Raw genomic sequence first — 24,440 nt, forward strand, 5'->3', positions numbered from 1 at the left:
TTTACCTGCTTCATATGCAAACAACAATATCTTGCCTTTAACAGACCGTGTACAACGATGCTATGGTGTAGGGGGACAGGCTGTGACGTTGCGACAGATGCAGCCTGTGCCTATTTCAGTAGGACCTACAGAGATAACGGCTAATTTATGGGTTGGAGAAGCGTTTCAGCCTTTACTTGGTATGGATGTTTTGTTAGTTAAACTCAAGTCTTGAATTTTCTAAAGTCATGTGGAATTTAAGACAGCTACAAAAAGCAGATGTTGCCAAACACCCAATTTGGGCAGAAAGTAAAAACGACTGTATGGGACTCTAAAGCCGCATTTCCACCCAAAGTACCCGGAACCTTTAGTCCCAGGAACTACTTTTCAAGGAACTCAAGGTTCCTTCAGCCTACTGTTGTCTGCGTTTCCACAGTGGTCTAAAGTGCCGCAACGATTAGGCAAATTAGTCCGCTGACCTATGAAAAAGCGACGTCGTCGTCGGTCCATCTGTCCTATGATTTCTTCTGTAACTCCATACTGCCACCGAAGTACGTTATTTTCCAATAACGGGACAGCCCGGAGGGGTTTATTCCACTTATACAACGGGTTACCAATAATGACTATATATGGTTACTTTAGTAAGCTATTTATTGATTTTTATCGACTTAATCACCTGAAATTGAAATATTTTTCCGCGGCCGTTTGTGCATATTATTTTACCGTTGTCAAGCAAAACTCTCGTTGATAGTTTGACCGTTGTTATGCAACAAGCAGGATATAACAGACCAATATACAGATTGTAACTGTTTTATATCTTCTCAAACACATTCATTATGTTTTTATGCGAACATTCACTTTCATGTCTTGACATCTGAGGCGACAGAATGCATTCACATTCCACAAATAACTGGTAACAACATAGCAGTAAACAGTTGGCTGTTGAACTGATTAATTTGACTGTCATCGTCATTTCCATATAATCGCAAAATGACAAGAATAAATAGAATGAAAACTCAGACTTGCGTGAAAATTTAAATCAATATTGCAGTGGTACAGCCACCATTTGCTGTCATCTTTAAAGTTACTGCTAGTGGAGCAGCTAAATACTTGAAGCTTGCCCTCCATAAATATTAGAGTCCGTATATCTAGTCTTCCTGGTCTTTTTGTGGAATTGAAGAATCGCAGAGTAAAATTGTGGCAGTTTGAAAAAGCAAAAGGGACGATTACTAGAATTAACCTGTTATTTTACCCTGACAAAAAGTGCGGAAGGTGATTTTTTCCAGTTTGCTTTTACTGTATCCCCAACGTAAATTACGCATAACTACCGCATACCTCACATAACTGTCAAGCCTTTTGAGTCAATTATAATGGACTAACAAAGAAAATCCGGATGAAAATATTCAGCAACCGAATTAAAACGTTTTAATGTTTTGGTACGTAATATGCTGTCCCAGCACAAATGCTTAATATTTTATAAAACAGACTTAATGCTAAAGCAAGAAAAGAACAGAAGAGCACACAAAATATTTCTTAATCTTAATTTCTCATCTGTAGACGTTGGCAGGCTATAACCAAAAGTAGACTACTGCGCTGCATAACATAATGTCTGAATTCAAGTTATTTGCGGCTGCAGATTTTTTTAAACGGCGGTTGAAATAAAATGCTGCGAGTACTCGACCAATAAAATAAAGTCCCTGGAACTTAATTTAGACCCTTTAGGTTCTAAATTAAGTTCCTCAAAAGGTTCCTAGTTCCTGGGGAAAGTTCCTGCGGTGGAAACTCGGCTTAAGGGACTTAAAATGATCCAAGACCTTTATTTGACAGACTCAGATATTATAATGTCATTTGATGAGTTGAGGTCTAATTTAAACCTTAATAGAAAATAATTATTTAGTACCTCCAGCTTAGAAGTTTTGTTAAAGTAAATTGAAATAATGCACTTACCAAACCCCCACACTCACCTTTGGAAAAAATGATGATAAAGGACAGTTTGAGAGAGTATCATATCAGAGTTTTACAATTTTCTGACATCTTACTCATCCAAAAATTCACAGTATAAGCTGAATGACTGGAAGGAAAACTTGCAATTCAAAATTTCAGAGGAAGATCGGAAAGTAGTTTGTGCTGAAGCTCATACTAATTCTATAAATACCTGCCTATAGTATAAATGGTTAATGCGGACATATGTAACATTGATGGAATTATATCGATATAACAAAAACATACCAGATATATGCACAAAGTGTACGGAAACTAGAGGAACATTGTTTCATTGTATTTGGCAATGCAGAAAAATTAAAATGTTCTGGGAAGAGGTAAGAGTTATAAACGAGAAGATTATTTCAAAACAAATCTTACTGGACCCTAAGCTTTTTTTGTTGGGTTTATATCCAGAGAAACATAATTACAGTAAAAATGAACAAGCATTTATAGACCTCAGCTTGCTTAATGCCAAAAAATGTATTGCACTGTTATAGAAAAATGTTCACAGATCAAGCACTATTCAATGGATAAGACGGATGTTATCAAGCCTTCCATTAAAAAGGATAATTTGTATATTAAAGGCTAAACAGCATATATTTGAGAATATATGGAGGCCCTTCATTAATTATGTTAAGGACTTAGATTTAACAGATGATCTGTTACGTTAAGCAGAGCAGGTGGACCCAAATGCAGAACTCAGACACAGACTTTCTGGAAGAGATGGACTGGTTTATTTAACTCTCTTTAGAACAGGAATAGGACTGGGTTCAGGACCAGACTGGACTGGACAGCATTCAGGACCGGACTGGAGTGAGACTGGGTGAAAATCAGGACCGGACTGGAGCAAGGCTGGACCGGAGTCAGGACCAGACTGGAGCAGGACTGGACTGGACAGGGAGCAGGACCGGACTGGAGCAGGACTGGACTGGACAGGGAGCAGGACCGGACTGAACTGGACAGGAATCAGGAGCAGGGCTGGAGCAGGACAGGACTGGACCGGAATCAGAAGCTGGACTGGACTGGGACAGGGCTGGACTGGGAGGCCGGCGAAGGGCAGGCTGGAAACAGCGAAGACGCAGACAGGATGCAGACAGGACGAAAGACAAGACCAGACAACCACGACGACTGGGGAGACAATGACAGGGGCACCAGAACATAAAATCGAGCAATGACAAACGGGGAAGGAAAAAGCAGGTAAGTGGGGAAAAACCGGAGTACGAGACGGGACCGCGAATAACTTTAAATGAGAGCTGACTAGAAGCTTCAAGCAAACTGAGGCAACGATCTGGCGGAGAGTGGTGGGCAGACCGAGAATATATGCTGGAGTAAATAGGAGCAGAAGCGTGCAGAATGCTGAGGAGGCAGGTGAAGGAAACCAGCTGGCAACGAGACCCGCCTATGCTGCAAGGGAAAACAAAGATATGTGAAAGGAAAAGACAAGATACATGAGGCTAACAATAAACACGAACAACGAGAGGGACATAACATGATCAAGTGACTGACTAATTTTTGTGGACAATGCAGTTTCCAAGCTTGTAGAATTTTTAGGGGTCCAAGCAGCGAAGCTGGTGGAACCCTATTGTATCTGTTAGGATTATTAGGGGTCCAAGCAGCGAAGCTGGTGGAATCCTATTGTATCTGTTAGGATTATTATTATTATTATTAGGGGTCCAAGCAGCGAAGCCGGTGGAACCCTATTGTATTTGTTAGGATTATTATTATTAGGGGTCCAAGCAGAGAAGCTGGTGGAACCGTAATGTATCTATTAGGATTATTATTATTAGGGGTCCAAGCAGTGAAGCTGGTTAGGATTATTATTCTTATTTTTCTCCGCTAAAAGTGTCTGAGGCTCAGCAACCATAAGTTGTACACCAACCAAATTTGGTGGGTGGGTTCCTATGGCCCCTCACTACTCAGGCACTACAAATCACCTATGTTGGCCAGATGGTGGCGCTATAACAAAAGGGTCATGTTTAAAAGGTCATAACTCCCACACCGTACGTCAGATCAACACAAAACTTCATCGACCGATGCATCTGAATGTGCTCTACAACTTTGCCATTGGGAACACCTATGTCCGCCATATTGTTTGCCCGCTATTTGGACTTTTTTATTAGTTGGGGTGCGGAAGAGCTGGAGCTCCAAATCTAAGTGTTACGACATCTAGTAAACTTCTTTACGGCAAGCGACATCCATGGCGATGCAAGTAATCCGACACCGTAGGGTCTAGTTTTTATCAGTGAGGGGAGGGTCTGAATGTCGGGGAAGCACTGGAAGACAGTGCCAGCCAGAGTGCATGCTAGGCTACTAAAGATTTGTTAGTAAAAGCTTTTTGAGAGGATGAATACTTTTCTTTGGCATGTATCCATTTGAAGACAGTGTCGGGTGAGTTTGTTTAGTCTTCAAATCTGTCATTATGCTGAGAAATAGCTAAACCATTTCATTGGTAGGTTTTGAGTTTCTGTGCACACGCGCGAAAACACACTGGTATAATAAAACAATGATGCAATACATGTATAGTCCACTTCGTTCCGTTGCTACCATAACATAGCAAACTATCTTGTGTCTACAGCTGCAGTTTCTCGCTGCAATTTCTAATATTGAATATAAACAAAAGACGCAATTTATGCTGTAGTCTGCCAATGTCTACATAAATAATACGGTACTCCGAGCGCAGGTAGCAGGGGTGGCGAGTTGATATTTCGTTTTTTGCTCCTAAAAGTTTGTTAGTAAAAGCTTTTTGAGAGGATGAATCATTACTTTTCTTTGGCATGGATCCATTTGAAGACAATATCGGGTGAGTTCGTTTAGTCTTTGAATCCGTCATTATGCTGAGAGAAATTGTATTCTCAATTTAATCTCTAAATTGACTGTAAGCTCAGGGTTGTAACTAGGTAGTTGTTTCGTAGGTGACTTAGTTAATGCACTCGTCTTAACTATTGCTTGTATTTTTGCATAGACTGCGTTGTTGCTGTTCTTGTTTGTGTTAGTGTTAATCAGTTTAACCTACAAGTTCCAAGTTGAACTATGCGGTTGTTCCCTGCACTTGGAACGGTACTTCTCTCTAGGGTTTTCATCATACTTGTTCCTGGTTATGGTTATACACTTTGTTGTACGTCGCTCTGGATAAGAGCGTCTGCCAATTGCCTGTAATGTAATGTAATATTCCGTAGCAACAATATAAACCCGACATTAGCCCTAAAATATGCCAATACAGCAGTGAAAACGCTGCTCACTGAATAACGAAATAAACGAGACAAAGTTTTTTAAAATTATACCATGTCATTCTACAGTCAATATCTGGGACTAAACATTGAATAAATATACAATCTTACCATTGGTTTTACGCGTAGAGATGTCCCTTTTGCGACTGAGTGGTCATATGTTGTCTTGGACAATCCGTTTGTGAAATATACACGCATTTGTGACGCCTGGGTCGGCCTCCTTCAAAAATAGTTGTGCATAATACCACACCTGTTGCTTACGGTGTTGTCGCCCTTTTTAGTACAATTTGGCTTGATTGACAATTCATTTATTCAGTAGGTGAGAGTATAAGCTTTCTAACGATGCATAACATGTCTGATGTTTCGTTTTTTCTCAATGTCCTATCTGTCTCTGAGGCGCTCTGAAATGTGCATTCTCTGCTAACCTGAGCAATGGATTGGAATATGTGTCTGACGTAGTGTTGCACGGTATACCAAAACTTCAGCACTTTTTCGGTACTTTAAAAAAATAAACTGTTCGGTATTAGAATTTTCCGACATTCGGTAGTTTTGTGTCAAATGTAAAAGCCAGGGAAATGTGTCTCCCGCATTACTGATTGAGAGGATGAAAGGTGTAATTTGTCAGAATCTTCACTAGATGGCAGTAGCAACTGAGGTTGGCAAGTGATGTGACCTGTGCTTGTGCATTCTTCGTGATTGATACAGCGCAAGCTTAGACTCAGTTCACTTCAGTAGCAATAGCTGTTCTAATTTGGAAATATTTTATAGGAAGATGCTGTATTGTTATTGAAATATGCTGTTTTTAGATATATTTTAAAGTGAAAGACCTGTTTAAAGATAATTTACTTTACAATTGTTTGATTTTTTAAATATATTTAATATAGTTTTCTATAGTTTTCTTTAGTGTTGTAACACAATAGGCCTATGCTTATTGATATGTTGAATAAGCTTCAACTTAAAGGTTGTTAATAAACCAGGTTTTTAATAAACCGTGAATTCGAAAATGAGGTCAACCCTTGTGGATACTACGTTTATGATCTATTAAGGTAATTTCAGTATCGTTAGGTACCGAGTATTGAATCAGTATCGTTTCAGTATCAATTATTGTGATACTAAACCTGGTATCGGTGTCAAAGTCAAAATTTTGGTATTGTGACAACACTAGTGTGACACCTTTTTTAGTTGCGGCACCAGTTACCTGGTGTGTATGTACAGCTCCAGCTGTACATACACACCAGGCCATCTAATTGTTACGACATGCCATCTAAGTGTTACAACATAGTAAAGGCCATTACGGGAAGCGGCCAGGACACATCCATGGCGACGCAACTAAGTCATCCGCCAGCATGTCTTAGCACAAATTTGGCCATAAGTCATCAATATTTTACTACGTCAGACACATATTCCAATCCATTGCTTATCATGATATTCAGTAGATATGTTGGGTGAAGGTATATGATCATGAGGACAAAGCCATTTTAAAATCGCTCCATAGGGGGCGTGATAGTGCCAATGCTTGGACCCCTCCCAACGCCGCTTGCAGCTTTAATTTAAATTTATTCTTCTTTTAAATACTTGTTATAGTCTGCATCTTTTGCAACTAATATACTCAATTTTGTTTAGATTACCATTTGTTAAAACAGGAGGAGCATTCTTGTTTTACTTACTGGAACACCTCCCCCCAGCACGTGACAGTCCACCCTTCGCAGGGAGGCTATCGATGGTATCAGACTTATAATCAAAGAGCTTGAAGAACGCCATATTTTGGTAAGAACTCAGAGTTGTTCAAATAGTCCTTTGTGGCCCGTGAAGAAAGCAAATGGCAGCTGGCGTTTGACTGTTGATTTCAGAGGGGCAAACAAAACAATTGATAAGTTGACACCTTTGGTAGCAGATCTATCCCCGATATTTAATTCACTGAAACCTGAGCATTGCATTTTTACAGTGATTGATATGGTTAAGGCATATTGGACTGTTTGTTTAGTCCCAGAATGTCAGGACTAGTTAGCTTTTACTTTTGATGAGCAACAATACCGCTGGATGCACGTCCCCCATGGAATGCATTCGAGTGGTACCATTTACCTCCAGGCGCTCCATAAACATCTCACCAAATGCCAAAAATAACATCTGATGTTAGACAATATGTAGACGATGTTTTAATCAGTTCCACGTCCGAGGAAGAACATGATAAAGATGTGTTGGCCCTACTTGACTATCTGTGTGAAAAAGGCCACAAGGCAAGCTTGGATAAAGCGCAGCTGGCGCAAAAGGCAGTAATTTATTTGGGACAAAAATTTCTCAGGGAAGAAGGGAAATCACACAGGCGCACATTAGCTATAAGGAACACCCCCGAACCCACAACAGTAAAGGACCTTTGTTCATTTTTGGGACTAATCTTTTACTGCAATTGCGCGACCCCAGAATGATTTGTTAAACGGGCAACAGCAATCAAACGAGTGCATCCAGTTTAACGATGAACAAAGGCAAACATTCGACTCGTTGAAAAAAGCATTGTGCAAAGCTCCTGCATTAGGCATTCCTGATACAGATAAACCATTTACATTGTATGTCAATGAAAAAGATGGATACATGACTTCTGTTTTAACACAGCAGCATGGTGATCAGCAGAGACCAGTGGGCTATTATTTTGGTAAACTAGACAACGTGTCCTTGGGTTTTGGCCCATGTTTGACAGCCTAGGCTGTTTTCTTGGCAATTCAATTTGTTTCTAGCCTAGTGTTAGATCAACAAATGATTGTTAAATGCCTACACTCTGTTCACACTTTGTTAACAATGAAACGCGCAATGTAGGTCTCGGCAAGCAGATGGGGAAATTGGCAGGCAGTACTTGAAGCCCCTAACTTGATGATTTAAAAAGCTTCTCTCTCTAACCCTTCGACAATGATTATGCCTACTGACAATGATGCATGTGATGACGATCACCAATGCAAAGATTTAGTGGCAATGCTGGATGAACATTTGAATGAAACCCCCTTGTTAACCCTGATCTGATTCTCTTCACTAATGGGTCTTCCTCTTGTCACAACGGAGTGAAACATGCTGGGTGGGCAGTGACATCAGAACATGAAGTGCTAAGATGCGGCTCGCTACCACCCGGCACATCAGCACAACAGGCAGAACTAAAAGCTCTGATTGCAAATTTGCGCAAGATAAAAGTGCCAATATCCATACAGATTCTCATTATTGTTTCGGAATTGCTCACGATTTTGGGTTACTATGAAAACAGCATGGGTACATGACAGCGAAAGGGACACCCTTCAAAAATGGTAATTTGGTAGAAGAATTGATGGATGCTATTCAGTTGCCGAGTGAAGTGTTGATTCTAAAAGTAAAAGTGCATACCCGTTTTAACACAGCGGAAGCAAAAGGGAACGCGTTGGCTGACGAAGCCGCCAAAAAAGCAGCTATTAAGGGCGTAACAAAATTTGAAAATAAATGATGATAATATGACCCTTAATGGTGCCACGCTGGCAGCATGCCAAAACCGATATCAAACAAATGCAAGATTGTGCTGACAGAGAAGAAAAATGGGGACGGATTGAGCAAAAGTTCATGACGATGGGGTGTGGCGATATGGCTCCAGGACAGTGGCACCTAACAGCCTCCTGCCATATCTCACGACTCAAATACACTGGGTCATGTTGGCATGGAAAAGATGAAATATCGATTTGCACAAGTATGGTGGAACCAAAAGTTTTTGCAGGAAGCTAAGCAATTAATCCAGAGGTGTGGTCTTTGTCAGTGTAACAATAGTGACAGGCGTGTGAAGGTTCGTGTTAAACAGAAACCAGCACCCCCTGGGGTGTCTTGTCACCTGCAAGTTGACTACATATCTTTGCCTAAGTGTAAACGGTTGCAAGGTTACAACAATGTTTTGGTCATTGTCGATAAGTTTTCTCATTGGACGGAAGCTTATCCGACAAAGAGGGGAACAGCTTTACACACAGCAAAGGTGTTGACATAGATATCATTTCGAGATGGGGGTTGCTAGAACAGATTGATTCCGATCAAGGAACTCATTTTACCGGAACTGGTTGTGCAGAGGTTAGCCGAATGATGGGAGTTAAGTGGTCACTACACTTCCCACATCACCCACAATCATCTGGGCTTGTTGAGCGAACAAATTGAACCTTGAAAGAACGACTGGCAAAAATGCACCAGCAAGGTACTGATGCGTTACCTGCTGTTTTGTGTAGTTTACGGGCGATACATAACAAAGAGACAGGCCCCTTTGAAGTGATAACGGGCAGACTAATGTCATTGCCGGGGACCATTGATTTACTGAATGCGGACGTGCATCTGACATCAGACGCTGATTTCATATTGCAAACAATTGACTGAAGTAGTCAAGACTGCTGCTCAGCAAGTGTCCGACGCACGGGTAGAACCACCGGAGGGAGGTCAGTCCATCGTTCCAGGGCAATGGGTAATGGTGTACAAGCCACAACGCGTAACATTAGATGGACCATTTCAGGTTCTGTTGACAACTGACGCAGAGGTTAAACTACAAGGCAAAAATAGATGGGTTCATGCTATAGATGGGTTCATGCTAGTTTTTGCCAACTTTTGCCAACCCCCAGTGATGCAATATAAAGTGATAGCCTACTAGATGTGTTAAAATGAAACCTACTGTACATAGTCAATTCTGCTCTCGTGTAGTTTAAATTACGATGTTGCATATAGCCTACTAGATGCGTTAAGATTTCCTTGATACGACTGCATTTCTTCTCCTGTCTGATGTAGATTTGAGACGACCAGATATCCTTGCCACTGTGATGTCATAAGACAGTCGACTACCCTACGCCAAGACGATGAGGTCTCCAAGGAAGAAACATTCACCACCGGAGAATCTTGGACCCCCGAGGGCAACAACGTACTCCTGCCGTGAATGGAACCAGAGACTGAGACAATCACAGCCATATACTGACATGCGCTACACACCCTAAGTTTAGCTCACAAGCATAACCTACTAACTTCCCCATAGTTATTAAATTACCAGCATAATGTTTATATTTTTGTTAGCAATTTTTCTAGGAGTCCAGGCATCATATGATAGCCATAATGACGTGCCCAGAGATAACACGTTTAGCTACAGCTGCTGCCTTCGCTCAGGCAAAGGGTTACAACTCATGTTGGGTCTGTGGTCTGTTACCCATTTCCTCAGACACCTGTTCATACATGGCGATCCCGTTCACCCTGATTGATTATGTCATTGCCTACAGCAATCACATGAGCCGTTTTTATCGAGATAATATCACTTTGTACAAGAGACTAATAACTGACAACCCACCAGAATAAGTGAAGATTTGTTATGCACCTAAGGGATTATTATGTTGAGTCAGTAACCCAGAACTTGATCGTATAGCTTTCAAGGTTCAGGGTTATCTTTATTGTCCCACGAGAGGAAATTTGTTTTACAGCCAGGGATCACAAAAGACAGAATTATTGTGTTCAGACAGTGACCAGACCCGAAGCTGAGTTTTAGTTAACTTTATTCTCCCAACCTCGGTTACCACGCTCACGTAAGCTGTCCGGCTCTGTCACACCCACCAAACGGTCTTAAAGGCATAGTAACACAAATGCCGGTACACCAGTAAATTCCACTGCTTAAACAGACATAACATTTTCTCCCCCCCCCCCTTAAGGAAGTACAACACAACTTTCAATCCTTGAAACTAGAAACCCCTTTAACGACTAATAACATAGTCCCTGAACCAGACAGGCGGAGCCCTTGCTCTCTGAGGGCGAGCCTGCTGAGGAGCAGGACCTGGCGGCGGCAGGGGGTTAACCCCCAACTCAATCAGGCTGCCAGCTGAGAGAAGCAGCGGGGAACAGGGATGATGCAGGGCCTGTCGGGGCCCAAACCCTGTGCAGGCGGTTCGAGTGCCACCGAGTCCCATCGTCCAGACTGTAGGTGGCCGGTCCTAGCTGCCAAGTCACCTGTCGAGGCACTGACCAGTATGACTGCAGCTTGTTCTTGTGGTGTGCATGTTTGATCCGGACCCAGTCCCCTGCGGACAGGGAGGGGTCCCGTACTCTGCGCAAGGTGTCAAACCTCTGTTTCATCTGTGCCTGTGAGCTGCGGACCTGTACTTTGGCTTTTTGGAACCCTGGGCTCACATGTGCAGGGGCTGGCTTGGCTCTCAGGCAGTCCAGTGGTTGTTTTAGTTCCCACCCTATCATGAGCAGGGCCGGTGACACCCCAGCGGTGGAGTGCTTGGATGCCCGGATTGTCAAGAGGGTTTGATTGAGTGCAGCACTGAAGGTTTTCCCCTCCTCCAAACAGGCCCGTATTCCGTTTTTAAGGGTTTTATTCAGTCTTTCTACCCCCCCATTACTCTCCAGGTGGTACACTGCTGTCCTGATGTGCTTGATGGACCGCCGTGACAGGAACTCTGAGAACTCAGATGATATGAATTGGGGCCCATTGTCCGACGTGACAGTGCTAGGCTGCCCCCAGCGCCCGAAAAGCTTGCCCAGGCAGGTGATGATGGCGTGTGTGGTAATGGAGCCCAGCTCAAAGGCTTCCGGCCATTTCGAGTGCACGTCGTGCACTACCAGTAGGTAGCGGGCGTGTGCAGGTGCCCCGTGAAGCTCGCCGCAGAGGTCAATCTGAATATGCTCCCATGGTGCCGACGGCCATTGGAGTGGGGTTAGGGGTGCTGTGGCTGGCTGGCCCGTTTTCCCGCTCAAAAGGCAGCAGGTGCAGTTTTTCACCAGCTCCTCTACGTCGTAGTCAATGCGAGGCCACCACACTGTGTCTCAGCAGCGCTGCTTCACCTTGACCACTCCCAGGTGGCCTTCATGTGCCATGTGTAGGACTCTGGTCCTCAGTGTCTCTGGTATGACCGCGCGATGGCCACGTGCGAGGCACCCCTTCCCCCAGCATGAGAGCTCGTCGCGGACTCTGTGGTAGGGGAGTAGGCTGGCGTCCACTTTAGCGGGCCAGCCGTCCTGAATGTAGGTGCGGAGGGTGGAGAACGTCTCAGCCGAAGCCTGCTGCAGTTCGGCCAGTGTGACTACTGCGCTGAGGGGCCCGTAGAGCGTTTGGACCCAGTCCTCATCCCCCTCTGAGTCTGGTGTTTCACCTTCCAACCCTGCTGTGGTGGAGACTGCCCTTGATAGCAGGTCTGCCACCATATTCGTGCGCCCAGGCACAAACTCGAGTTTGAAACTGTACTGGTTCAGTCTATCAGCCCACCTCAGCAGTCTCAGTGGCCTGTGCCCTGAACCCTGGGTCGCCAGCAGTGTCGTCAGAGCCTGATGGTCCGTTCGGACGGTGAAGGCCCTGCCATAGAGGTAGACGTGCCAGCGTTCACAGGCCCACAGACAAGCGAGGGCCTCCCTCTCCCCCACTGAGTACTTTTGCTCAGCCGGAGTGAGCGCCCGCGAGGCGAAAGCCACCGGACGCTCCATGCCCTCTTGGACCTGGGAGAGTACAGCCCCAAGTGCCACCCCAGAAGCATCACAGGTGACCAGGGTGGGGGCGGTGAGGCTGAAATTGGCCAGAGTGGGTGGGGATGTGAGCTGCCGTTTAATGACACGCACGGCCTCCTGGCATGCCGGGGTCCAGTCCCAAACAGCATCCTTGCGAAGCAGCTGGCGCAGAGGGGCTGTTGCGTCAGAGTAGTGTGGCAGGAAACGTAGATAGTAGGTAGCCATCCCCAGGAACGAGGACAGCTGGGACGGTGACCGTGGGTCTGGAAGGGACAGAATAGCCTCAGTGTGAGACATGATCGGAGTGATGCCCGCCCTGGAGAGCCTGAAGCCCAGGAACTCGACCTCCTCGGCCCCAAACACACACTTCTCCGCGTTCAGGGTGACGTTGTGCTGTCTGAAGCACTGGAAGACCTGCTCCAGGCGAGCATTGTGCAGTGCGGTGGAGGGCGCATGCACCACCACATCGTCCAGGTAGATGGAGACCCCCGGAATGCCAGCCAGGATGAGTGACATTATTTTCTGGAAACAGCTCGGGGCCGAGGACAATCCAAACGTCATGCGCTTATATCTGAACACCCCCACATGCGTGATGATAATGTTTTTTTTTGACGTCCGTCAGGTCGACGCAGAGACGGAGTCCACCCCCCCTCTTCCTGGCTACCACCAGGTTGGACACCCAGGGTGAGGCTGGTTCAATGACATCGGCCTTCGTGAGGCGACGAAGCTCCTCCCCCACCGCATCACGGAGGGCCAGGGGAATGCGTCGTAATGGCTGAATAACTGGCCGTACAGATGAGTCCACCGTAGGTTGGTGTACGAACCCAGACATGCACCCCAGGCCCTCAAACAGCTTTGGGTGGCGGTCAGGCCAGGAGGTTGTGACCTGTAGGACACGCAGGCCCCCAGCATCAGTCAGAGAAAAGTTCAGTGCGTGGAAGAGGTCTAGGCCCATTATGTTAGCTCCCGTACGTGTGATGTAGAATTTAGCATCAGGAGCACGTTGGCAGTTATACTCCACCGGGAGACAGGCCACACCCAAAGTGGAGGTAGGGGCATTGCCGTAGCCTGACAAGGAGTTAGCAGCTACACCAAGGGACACATGACTGAAATAGCGTCCATACGTGGCTTCATTCAGGAGGGACACTTTAGCCCCGGTATCAATGAGGAGAGGTATGGAGGCTCCGCCCACACGGCATGTGCAATGCCTGAATGTGGCCCGCTGGTTCTGCACTATGTTTATAGGAACAGCAGCAGAGGGTGACTGTGCAGGCGGGGAGCGGCACCAGCGTGCAAAATGATTCCGTTTATGACAGTTACGGCAGCGCTTACCCAGAGAAGGACATGATTGGTCTCTAGGTCCATGCTTTAGAGAGCCACAGTTACCACAACGCCTGGGCCCCCTCTCCCTTGACACTTCATTAGCCACTTTGTGTACATCCAAGCTCTCATTGTCCATGTAAACAGCCACTGCTTCCTCCTGGGCCACATGGTGGATGGGCAGTGTTGATGACGTCACGGGCTCATGGACTGTGCGCGAGAACTTCCGTGCCTCCATTTGCGCTGTTTCTAGCTGTTTCCCAATCACTACAGCATCTGCTAACGTCATGGAGTCCAGTTGTAATAAAAGTCTTTCTCTCAGCTGAGGGCATGCTGTTTTCTCTATGAGTTGATCAACTATCAGACCATCTTCCAACCCCCCAAAGTCACAATGCTTAGCTAGCTCACGTAGCGCCGACACAATGGACTCACCGGACTTCTGAGCTCTCTGACGAAACTCAAACCGGTGCATACGTCGGCTCTTTCCTGAGCTGAAATGCTCCTTGAACGCAGCAGTAGAGGCGGCATACGTTCGGTCCGTCACAGTAAGAGTAGCGAAAATCCGTTGCCCCTCCTGTCCAAGGCAGTGCCTTAGCATCGCGCACTTTCTAGCCTCCTGCAAGTCGTCATGTCCCAAAGCTAACAGATAGTCATCAAACAACATTAACCATCTGTCCCAGGGAACTGCAGGATCACCGGGAACAGGTAGGAAAGGAGGGGGAGGTGGTAAAACGAAATCAGACATCCTCGTTCGCCAAATATTGTGTTCAGACAGTGACCAGACCCGGAGCTGAGTTTTAGTTAAATTTATTCTCCCAACCTCGGTTACCACGCTCACGTAAGCTGTCCGGCTCTGCCACGCCCACCAAACGCTCTTAAAGGCATAGTAACACATATGCCGGTACACCAGTAAATTCCACTGCTTAAACAGACATAACAAGAATACAAAAGGACAACATCACGACAACATTAGCACAATTAAATCACTGAGCTAGTGCAGGGAAATGGAAATTCATACCAAGTACAAATTTGCAAGTGTGCAAATGCGCACTTACGGGGTAGTGCAAGTAATGCTGCCAGATTGCTATTTGCCATTAGGCACATCAATAGCACTTGGGATGAAGGAAACTTTTAGTCCTCCAAACAGGTGCCCTGAAACGACAGCCTGAGGGCAAAAGCTCAACCTCCCTCTGGAGTGGATGGTCCTTGCAGACCAATATAGCATTAGCCCTCCTAAGGACATGCCTGTTATAAATGTCCAAAAGCCTGGCCTGACTCCCCCCTGAGATCCTACTAACCACCTTAACAAGACCTCCAAGTCTGTTCCTATTGGACAGATTTAGGTTTCCAAACCAAGCAGTAATACAAAAGGTTAAAACAGATTCAATGAAACTTCTGTAAAAGAGAGTCATCATCTCAGTAGAAACATTAAGAGAGTTAATTTTTCTCAGGAAGAAAAGTCTTTGCTGGATCTTTTTAAAGGTACATGGGATTCGAAACACAGTTTATCATCAAGGTCGATGTCAACACCTTTTATAACAGTTGGCAGTGGTGACTTTCTGAAATCAATGTTCATGTCTTTCGTTTCGACACATTTAGATGAAGGAAAGACTCATCACACCAAGCCACAAAGTCATCCACCACCGGCCCATGATCCTGTTCCTTTCCTTCAAGAAGGCTAACCATAACAGAATCATCCGCAAACTTCAAGATGTGTCTGTTCTTACGGTTGCTGCGACACTCATCAGTGTACATGATGTACAGAAGGGGGGAGAGACAGCAACCTTGTGGGGAACCTGTGCATGAGTAGAGCTGGTTGCAGAGAGCACCGTTAACTCTCACACACTGTGACCTATCAGTTAAAAAGTCCATTATCCAACCAATCAGGTTAGGATCAAGTTTAAAATGACAGATGAGCCTGGAAGCAAGCAGGAATGGCTGGATGGTATTGAATGGCGAAGAGAAATCAATAAATAAGAGTCTGGCATGAGCCTTGGGGCACTCCAAATGCAGTGTAACGACAGCATCCTCCACACCTCTACCAGGCCTGTAGGCAAATTGTAACGGATCTAGCTGTTCCTCGACCTGCATTAAAACCTCATTCTTGATAAGCTTCTCAAATGGCTTCATAATTAAAGAAGTCAAAGCTACTGGCCTGAAATCATTTAACGCTTTAGGGGTTTTACTCTTGGCTACTGGGACAATAATGGAGTGTTTCCAAAGCTTGAGGACCTTCTGCAGCTTAAGAGATTGCGTAAAAATATACTGAACGATGCTACAGAGCTGGTCCACAGAACTTTTCAGTACCTGGCCACAGATGTTGTCAGGTCCTGAGCTCTTAGACTTAGTATGCCTGAAGAGGTTTGCCACTCTCTTCACATCAGTATTAAATGCTGGAGAAGCTGTGGTCTTTTCTCTTATCTCATTCATCTGTGCAGTAAAATCATGAGTATTAAATCTTAGATAAAAACCATTTAATTCATCAGCCAGGTGTTTATCTGAATTAAAACCGCCCAGAGCGACCCCTCCTGTTGCCCTTATCATGTGATCCTGTCATTGTTTTCATTCCGTTCCAGGCTCTTTAAGTTATTACTGCTAATCTCTGCCTCAGTCTTATCCTTGTACCTCATTTTAGCCTTTTTTTTATTTCAGCCCTCACCTCCTTCTTTGATTCCCTCTCTATTGACATCACCTTCATTAAAAGCATTTTTCCTTTTACATATCAGACCCTTAATGTCTTTGCTAGGAAAAATCTAGTAATAATCTCTAACATTTTCATTTAAATAAATGTCTGTTAAGTCACTATCTATCGCTGAATTAGGTAACACAATGGTGATTGAGCCTATTATATTAATTTATTTTATTATTATTATTATTATTATTATTATTATTATTATATTAATTTATGATTATGAACTGGGTGTCTGTGGTGACATTCCCGGGAAATATCACATGCAGCGCACAGTTAGTGACGCGTTTCCATCACCCAGCAGTGGTTGGTCTGCCAGAGAGGGTAGGCGGAGCTAATGCAACAGGATCGTCTTCAACTCACTTGTGTGTGAGCAGCGTACTGTTTTTTCCAGTCTCTGCTAGCCTTGCGACTGCGAGTAAACGGTTACTATGGCCAAACAAACAAAGAAAAGATCGATGACTACAGATGATGAAACTTCAAAAACAAGTGCAAATCCAAAGAAAAAGAAACAAATTTGACGTTCAGATGAAGGCAAACAGTCAAAAAAGCAAAGCAACCGTCAGCGAGGAAAAACCGGAGTTACCATCAGCGTTGCCTTGCCAAGGTGGAGAGCATTGAAAGAAGAATTGGGACTGAGGGGAGATACAGATATGGCTCTCTTTCTCTTGGGCTGGTAGGTACCGCTAACGCTTATAAATATGAAATCTACTCTACCTAAATTGTGGACTATTGTTTTGGGGTAGTCCCCAGGTGGAATTGCAGATTGTTTGTTCGTCATTAGGTTTGAAAACAATGAACGGGGCCGTTTTGGCACTAATTAATTTTCTTAGCGAGCTAGCTACCGGACCATGTCAAGAAAGGCAACCTTAGTTTAGACAATGTTGCGCAAAGTAGCCATAACTCATATCAGGTAACATTACATTAGCTAGCTAGCTAATGTAATTAACATAATCTAATGTCAGCTAACAATCAGAAAAAACGCTAGCTAACGCTACCGACCGGTACCAACCTCACAAACCGTCTCTCGAATTCAAAGCTACCTTGTAACTTTGCAATGTAGCTATTAGCTAACTAACGTTACCGTTATTAACACTGCCATCAAGTTCATCAATATATTATAATGATTGGAATAAGTTAGCCTAATGTTAGACAATAAATGAGTATGTCCATAACGTTACTTTTATAACAACCATTTTTTATTCAGTAAATAGTAAGTGTTATAGTTAGCGTCTCAGAAGACATCATTCCCTTTTTGCTTTCATGTGTACTGGTGACCTCGAATTGTTATGGAAGCGTGGCCCAGATGCCAACTGACTGTCCTCACACAGGCGACACTGTTTGGATCTCTGGGAAGTGAGGTCCTAGTGCCGCCCAAGACAACAAAACGGAGATCTTCGAGATTGTTACTAACTTCTTTGGTAGGAATCACAGAGTCTTTGCCAAAGGAGATGTAGCTGTACACAACGTCCGTAAGTACATCAATATCAGAGGAGTCCTCCTGAAACACTGACCAGTCTGTGCAATCAAAACACCCCCTGGAGGGCAAGAGAACTGTCCTCAGTCCAGACCTTGACCTGCCTTTTAATCGTTTTCTCCTTCCTCAGCACAGATCTATACACAGGCAGAAGGTGCACAGAGTTATGATCGGAGGAACCCAGTGCAGTTCTCTCCTGAAAGCTAATTTATGCTTCGGAGACAAAGTGTCGTACGACATGTCACGGGACAAAAATGATGAAAATTTGACAGTTCTGACGTCAAGCCGACACTTTTAGAGGGTCGGCGACGGGTGTCGCATACCTGCTGATTTTTGTAAGGTTGCAGACGCCGTCATAAGTGTCGTGCAGCTGTGATTGGATGGCTGAAACGAAAGCAAAAGGGTTGCCATGGCGACGTTGCTAGTTTACTACCTACTTGTTTTTATGAATGAAGACTGTTTTGCATAGCTAACTAACTAGCAAAATGGACAGGTTTGAGGAGAATCTGGCCAAAGAGGTGAGGAAATATCCTCACATCTACGATTCTACAAGGGCCGACTACCGAGACCATGAAAAACAAAGAATTCTTGATTCTTGAGATAGGAAACACCCTACATACAGAGTCGCTCATCTGTAAAACCAGATGGAAGCAACTTCAGGACAGGTACGTAATGTTGTCATAAAATCTTTGAACTGTGAAGAATGCCTTACTTGATTATATTTTGAACAGATGTAGCTCCTGGGTAAATGTTTTTTTTTTGTTGTTTTTTTTTTGATGCATAGTAAGTTTGATCTAAATGCATTTTTTAAATTTTATTATTAAGGGCGTGGTTTTATGGTTTTAATCACTCCGCGCTATGATGGCATTATAAACAAATTTATGAGCGTTTTTGTATTTTTGTGCATGGTAGGTTTGATCTAAATTCAGTTACAGAATATAGCACTTTTTTTTCAAATATAGTATTTCTCGATGTAATTGTGTGGCCGAGTTAATACATGTCTACGCTTGTGGGTCAGGCACTTTACACGGTAAGAAGAAATTTTATATTGCTTGTGTCGAAAGTACAGCGACGGAAACTATAGATTTACCCAGGAGCCACATCTGTTCAAAATGTAAACAAGTAAGGCATTCTTCACGGTTGGGAAAAATTTTACGACAACGTTAACGTTAGCTACGGTCATTTAGCTAGCCGTCAATCAATCAATCAATCAGCCTTTATTTATAGAGCACATTTCATACAAATTTGCAACACGATGTGCTGAACACAAAAATGAAAATGAAGAACTTCAAAATCAAGTGATACATAAATGTTCATAAAAGATTAAAAAAATGAATTAATAAAATGAATTAGCTAACATTAGCTAGCTAGCTAGATAGATAGACAGTCAACATAATAGATTTCATCTTTAGTGGTGCTGCCATTTTTTGCGGATTGTAAAGAACCCTCTGCTGGGCTTGGCATCTGGTTGCTATAGTAACAATGCACACTGTCGCTGAAATATAAATGCAAAACGTTGTGCGACAAAGTTCTGTCGGCCGACACTTTGTCATACGACACTTTGTCTCCGAAGCATAAACTAGCCTTTAGACTTACACGCCCCCTTAATGGAGCCATAACATAGATCTAGAGTGTTGCGACGTGTTGGGCAGGTGACATATTGATAAAAACTGTTCAAAGATTTCTTGAGATTGCAATGATTAAAATGATATTTGGAGCATCAGGATAGATGGATTGCAATTTTTGTGTCACTTTAAAAATGGTGTCAGCAGCAGATTTAGCGTCAGCCTTGGGGTGAATGTAAACAACGGTAACAAATAGTTGGGGGAACTCCCTCGGGAGGTAAAACAGCCTTACCAACACAGACAATAGCTCAATGTCGGGAAGGCACAGCCGCTCACGCACAGTAACATTACTGCACCATCTGTGGTTGATGTACAAACATACCCCCCCCCCCCCGCCCCAGTGATTTCTGTGTCACCTCAATGTCCCGATCCAGCCGGAGAGGAGCCGGATCCAAAGTCGAATCCGTGTCCAAGTCAGTGAGCCAAGTCTCAGTGAATGCCATAAGACAGGCATCCCTATAATCGGGTAAATGGTTGACATTTCCTTGTAGCTCGTCTATCTTGTTCCTCAAGGATGGAACATTTGCCAGGATTATAGAAGGCAGAGGAATGCAATTTTTTAGCTGCTGCTTCCTGATGCATTCACGCACGCCGCCTTTCTTTCCTCGTTTCCTGACATAAGAAGACTTTCCAAAGTTATTATCGGTCCCAATAACATAACATAACATAACATAACATAAGACGAGAACAGGCCATTCAGCCCAACACTGCTTGTCTATTCCTACCACTAAACTGTACTTAATGCTTAGTTTACCTAAAGGCTAGATAGTATCTAACACTGTATCAAGCCGGACCTTGAATACCCCCAGTGTTTCTGCCACCACTACATGTCCAGGCAAGCTATTCCATACATTGACCACTCTCTGTGTGAAAAAATATTTCCTAATGTCTGTGTGAAATTTACCCTTTGCCAGTTTCCATTTATGCCCCCTCATTTTGCTAACCGAACCCAACTTGAATAATTTCCTGTAGTTCACTTTGTTAATCCCTTTAATAAATGTAAAAGCCTCAATCAAATCTCCCCAAAGTCTCCTTTTACTAAGCTTGAAAAGTCCAAGCATCTCAAGCTTTTCCTCATAACACTTATCTTTTATAACCAGAATCAATCTGGTTGCCCATCTTTGGACCTTTTCCAGTGCCTCTATATCTTTCTTGTAGTATGGTCCCCAGAACTGCACACAATACTCTAAGTGTGGTCTGACAAGGGTATTGTATAGGGTGAGTATGATCTCCTTAGATTTATACTCAATACTCCTGGCTATGTATCCCAGCATCCTGTTGGCTTTTTTTTTTTACTGCTACAGCACATTGGCCAGACCCTGATAGGCTTTGATCAACTATTACTCCGAAGTCTTTTTTTACATGTGCATTCTAATTTTGTACCACCCATAATGTAATCCTGCCCTATGTTTTTATTCTCCACACGTAGAACTTTACATTTAGTTATATTGAATTTCATTTGCCAGGTTTCTGCCCACTTCTGGACAAATCTTCTTGGATTACTTCAGTAGATTTAGCTGTTGGCTAAACCTCCCGGTTTTGTATCATCTGCAAATTTAACTAGTGTACTTTCAATGTCCGTGTCAAGGTCATTTGTGTAAATGAGGAAGAGCAGTGGACCCAGCACCGATCCCTGTGGAACTCCACTTCCCACAATACCCTGCTCAGATAAGATCCCTCCTACTACTGCCCTTTGTGTTCTATCCCGTAATCATTTCTGAACCCACTCTGAAATGCCTCCTGTAATTCCGACTGTCCTTTTTTTATAATGAGTTTGTCATGTGGTATCTTATCAAATGCTCTTTGGAAATCTAATAAGCCCTGCTCCCATCCAGACACTTGGTAGCTTCCTCAAAGAATGTCAAAAGGTTTGTCAGGCATGACCTTCCCTTGCAAAAACCATCTTGGCTATCCCTTAGGATGTTCTTATTTTCAAGAAATAATTCTAGTTTGTCTCTAATTCAAGTATTTTACATGTGATGCAAGTTAAACTGACAGGCCTGTAGTTTCCTGGATCAGTACGGTCCCCTTTCTTATATATTGGTATTACAATACCCTGTTTTCAGTCATTCGGTGTTTCTCCAGTTTCTGAAGACTGTCTAACAATGCTTGCCAGTGGTTTAAAAATGTTCTCACTTAACTCCTTTAGTACCCTTGGGTATAAGCCATCAGGGCCTGCTGCTTTATTTGTCTTTAGTTTATATAATTTATCTAATACTTCTACATCCCCTATGTCAATATCTGCCAAGACATTCTGAGTATTCAATATGCCTTCCAGCCTATTAGTAACCTCTTCTCTGGTGAAACTCAACAATGTAGCCATTTTAGGGCATCAGCAATATCCTTATTCTTACAAAGCAGTGCTCCATCATTATTTTTATTGCCCTTAACCTCCCCTTTAACTTTCCTTTTCCTACTACAGTATTGAAAGAAACACTTACGGTGCATGTCCACTGCAGCGTCGAAAGCAGCGCGATTTGACGCCTCCCATTAATTTCCTATGGGACAACTGTCAATCTGCCCCGCAATGCATTCTGGTAGCGGTGCGCTGAAGCGACGGGTAGCAGCGCGACGAAAAGGTTGAGCAGAGCTCAACTTTATGCAAATGAATCCGTCAAGCGCACTCCATTGAGCCCAGCAGGTGAAGGCTGTGCTGCTGTTTCTTCAGCCGGCTAGCCAAAATCTTGTTTGGTATAAAAAGCTCCGCACATTTTGAGGATGGAGGAAAAACTGATAATTTCTGTAGCTGCATTCCCAGTGTTATACGAGGTAGAGAGCAGCTATTACTAGCTTGTTGTTGCGGTCCATGGCGGGTTTGCAATATATTGTGATGTTATCTGGATTTAAAATCGCCGGCGAATTATCCGATAAACGATAGATAGCTAGCTTGTTAGCTTGGCACTAACTCCGCTAGCCCTCACCCAAAAACTTAATTTAAAAAAATTAAGTCAGTTATACTTGGAGGGTAATGTTAATTTTATTCTGGTTATTCCACTCCTTTGCAAGCTTATTAGACAAAGTATATTGTGATGCTCCTATATTTATACACGTAGCATGAACGGGAACACATTTTCAGCAGGACTTTGTAACACCCACCAGCACCCACCACATATTTTTTTTGACACGCCCCCAAGCAGCCAAGGCGATCTGAAGCGACACGTCGACACGCGACGCTGCAGTGGACATGCATCGTTAGGATTACTTTTAGCATCTTCTGCAATTTGCCTTTCATAGAGCCTTTTTGCTACCCTTAGTTCTTTTTTAACCTTAGCACGCATACTACAATATTCAGTATCTTCCGTATAGCTTTATTCATCCACTGTGGGGACTGCTTTTTCAACTTACTTTTCCGCACCTTTGGAATGAATTTACACCGTGCATCAAGTATAACCCTTTTGAACCTGCCCCACTTTTCATTCACAGTCCTGCAATCAAGAAGTTGCACCCAGTCTACCTTACTTAATTCTGATCGCATCTTTTTAAAGTTGACACGCCAAAAATTTGAAATCCTGGAGTTAGATGGTGCCCTCTTAGTTTGCCAAAATACATCAAACCAGACTTTGGAATGATCACTTATCCCAAGTGGTTCCATTACCTGTATACTTTAAATTCTGTCAGAGTCATTAATAACACCAAATCTAGAATTGAATTCCCTCTTGTAGGCTGTCTGACATACTGTGCTAAAAATAGTCATTTATAACATCAAGAAATTCCTCCTCCCTTTTCCCTTGTCCTGTCACCAATTCCCAATTAATACTGGGGTAATTGAAGTCGCCCATGATAATAGTCTCACCTCCTCTGCAAGCTTGTTTTATATTTTCAAAGAGCATTGTATTCACACTACTGTCTGAAGCTGGCGGTCGGTAACACACTCCTATGTTAAGCCCCTTCTCATGTTCCCCTATGAGCTTAATCCAAATATCCTCACTAGGCATGAGCTGGTCAATTTCTGGAATTTCTTGCACATTAAAATTATCTTTTACATATAGAGCCACACCCCCACCTCTCTTACTGGATCTATCCTTCCTAATAAGTTTATACCCTTCTATATTATATTCATCCCCATCCTCTTCCCCCAGCTATGTCTCTGTAATCCCTACTATGTCATAGCCGTTACTATTAATATCCGCCTCAATTTCCAAAAATTTGCATTTAAACAAAAACATTTTAGAGTTGCTTCTACACATCCTCTCCTGTTCCCTCACCCAACGCCGTCCCAAGTCACCCCTACTAAAATTTTGCTTTAAAAAGACTTTATTAATGTTTTCACTATTATAGGTAGCCTTGACAGCTTCCATCTGGGCAGTCTGCGCCTCTCTACTCATTTCACTCTCTATCCTCCCTGCCCCTCTCTAGTTTAAATAATCCCGTGCTACCCTGAGCATATGCTGGCCCAGTGCAAAGGTACCCCTCCGGTTCAGGTGCAGCCCATCATGTTTGTACAGCTCACTCCTGTCCCAAAAGGAATCCCAGTGCCCAATAAACCTGTACCCCTCTTTCCTACAAAAGGATTGTAGCCACGTGTTAAACCTCCAGATAAAGTTCTGCTTCCCTCTGCTTGCACGTGGTACAGGTAGAATTCCAGAGAAGACTACCGTGGAGGTTTTGCTCCTAATCTCCTCTGCTAATTACACAAATTTGTCCTGCAGGACCTCAAACCTGCCCTTACCTATGTCATTGGG

The 24,440-nt window shown here is 43.6% G+C and overlaps 1 long non-coding RNA gene across 1 annotated transcript in view; it reads left to right on the forward strand.

The window, feature by feature from the left end:
- LOC135259562 (uncharacterized) overlaps nt 1-10,218 on the forward strand; it is a 23,240-nt gene extending 13,022 nt beyond the window's left edge. The window contains exon 2 of the long non-coding RNA XR_010331324.1: nt 9,954-10,218. This is a non-coding gene — a long non-coding RNA (uncharacterized LOC135259562). The remainder of the gene's footprint in view (nt 1-9,953) is intronic.
- The last annotated feature ends 14,222 nt before the right edge of the window (nt 10,219-24,440 follow it).

The sequence above is a fragment of the Anguilla rostrata genome, chromosome 7, assembly GCF_018555375.3.
Source record: "Anguilla rostrata isolate EN2019 chromosome 7, ASM1855537v3, whole genome shotgun sequence".
In the NCBI taxonomy this organism is placed as follows: domain Eukaryota; kingdom Metazoa; phylum Chordata; class Actinopteri; order Anguilliformes; family Anguillidae; genus Anguilla; species Anguilla rostrata.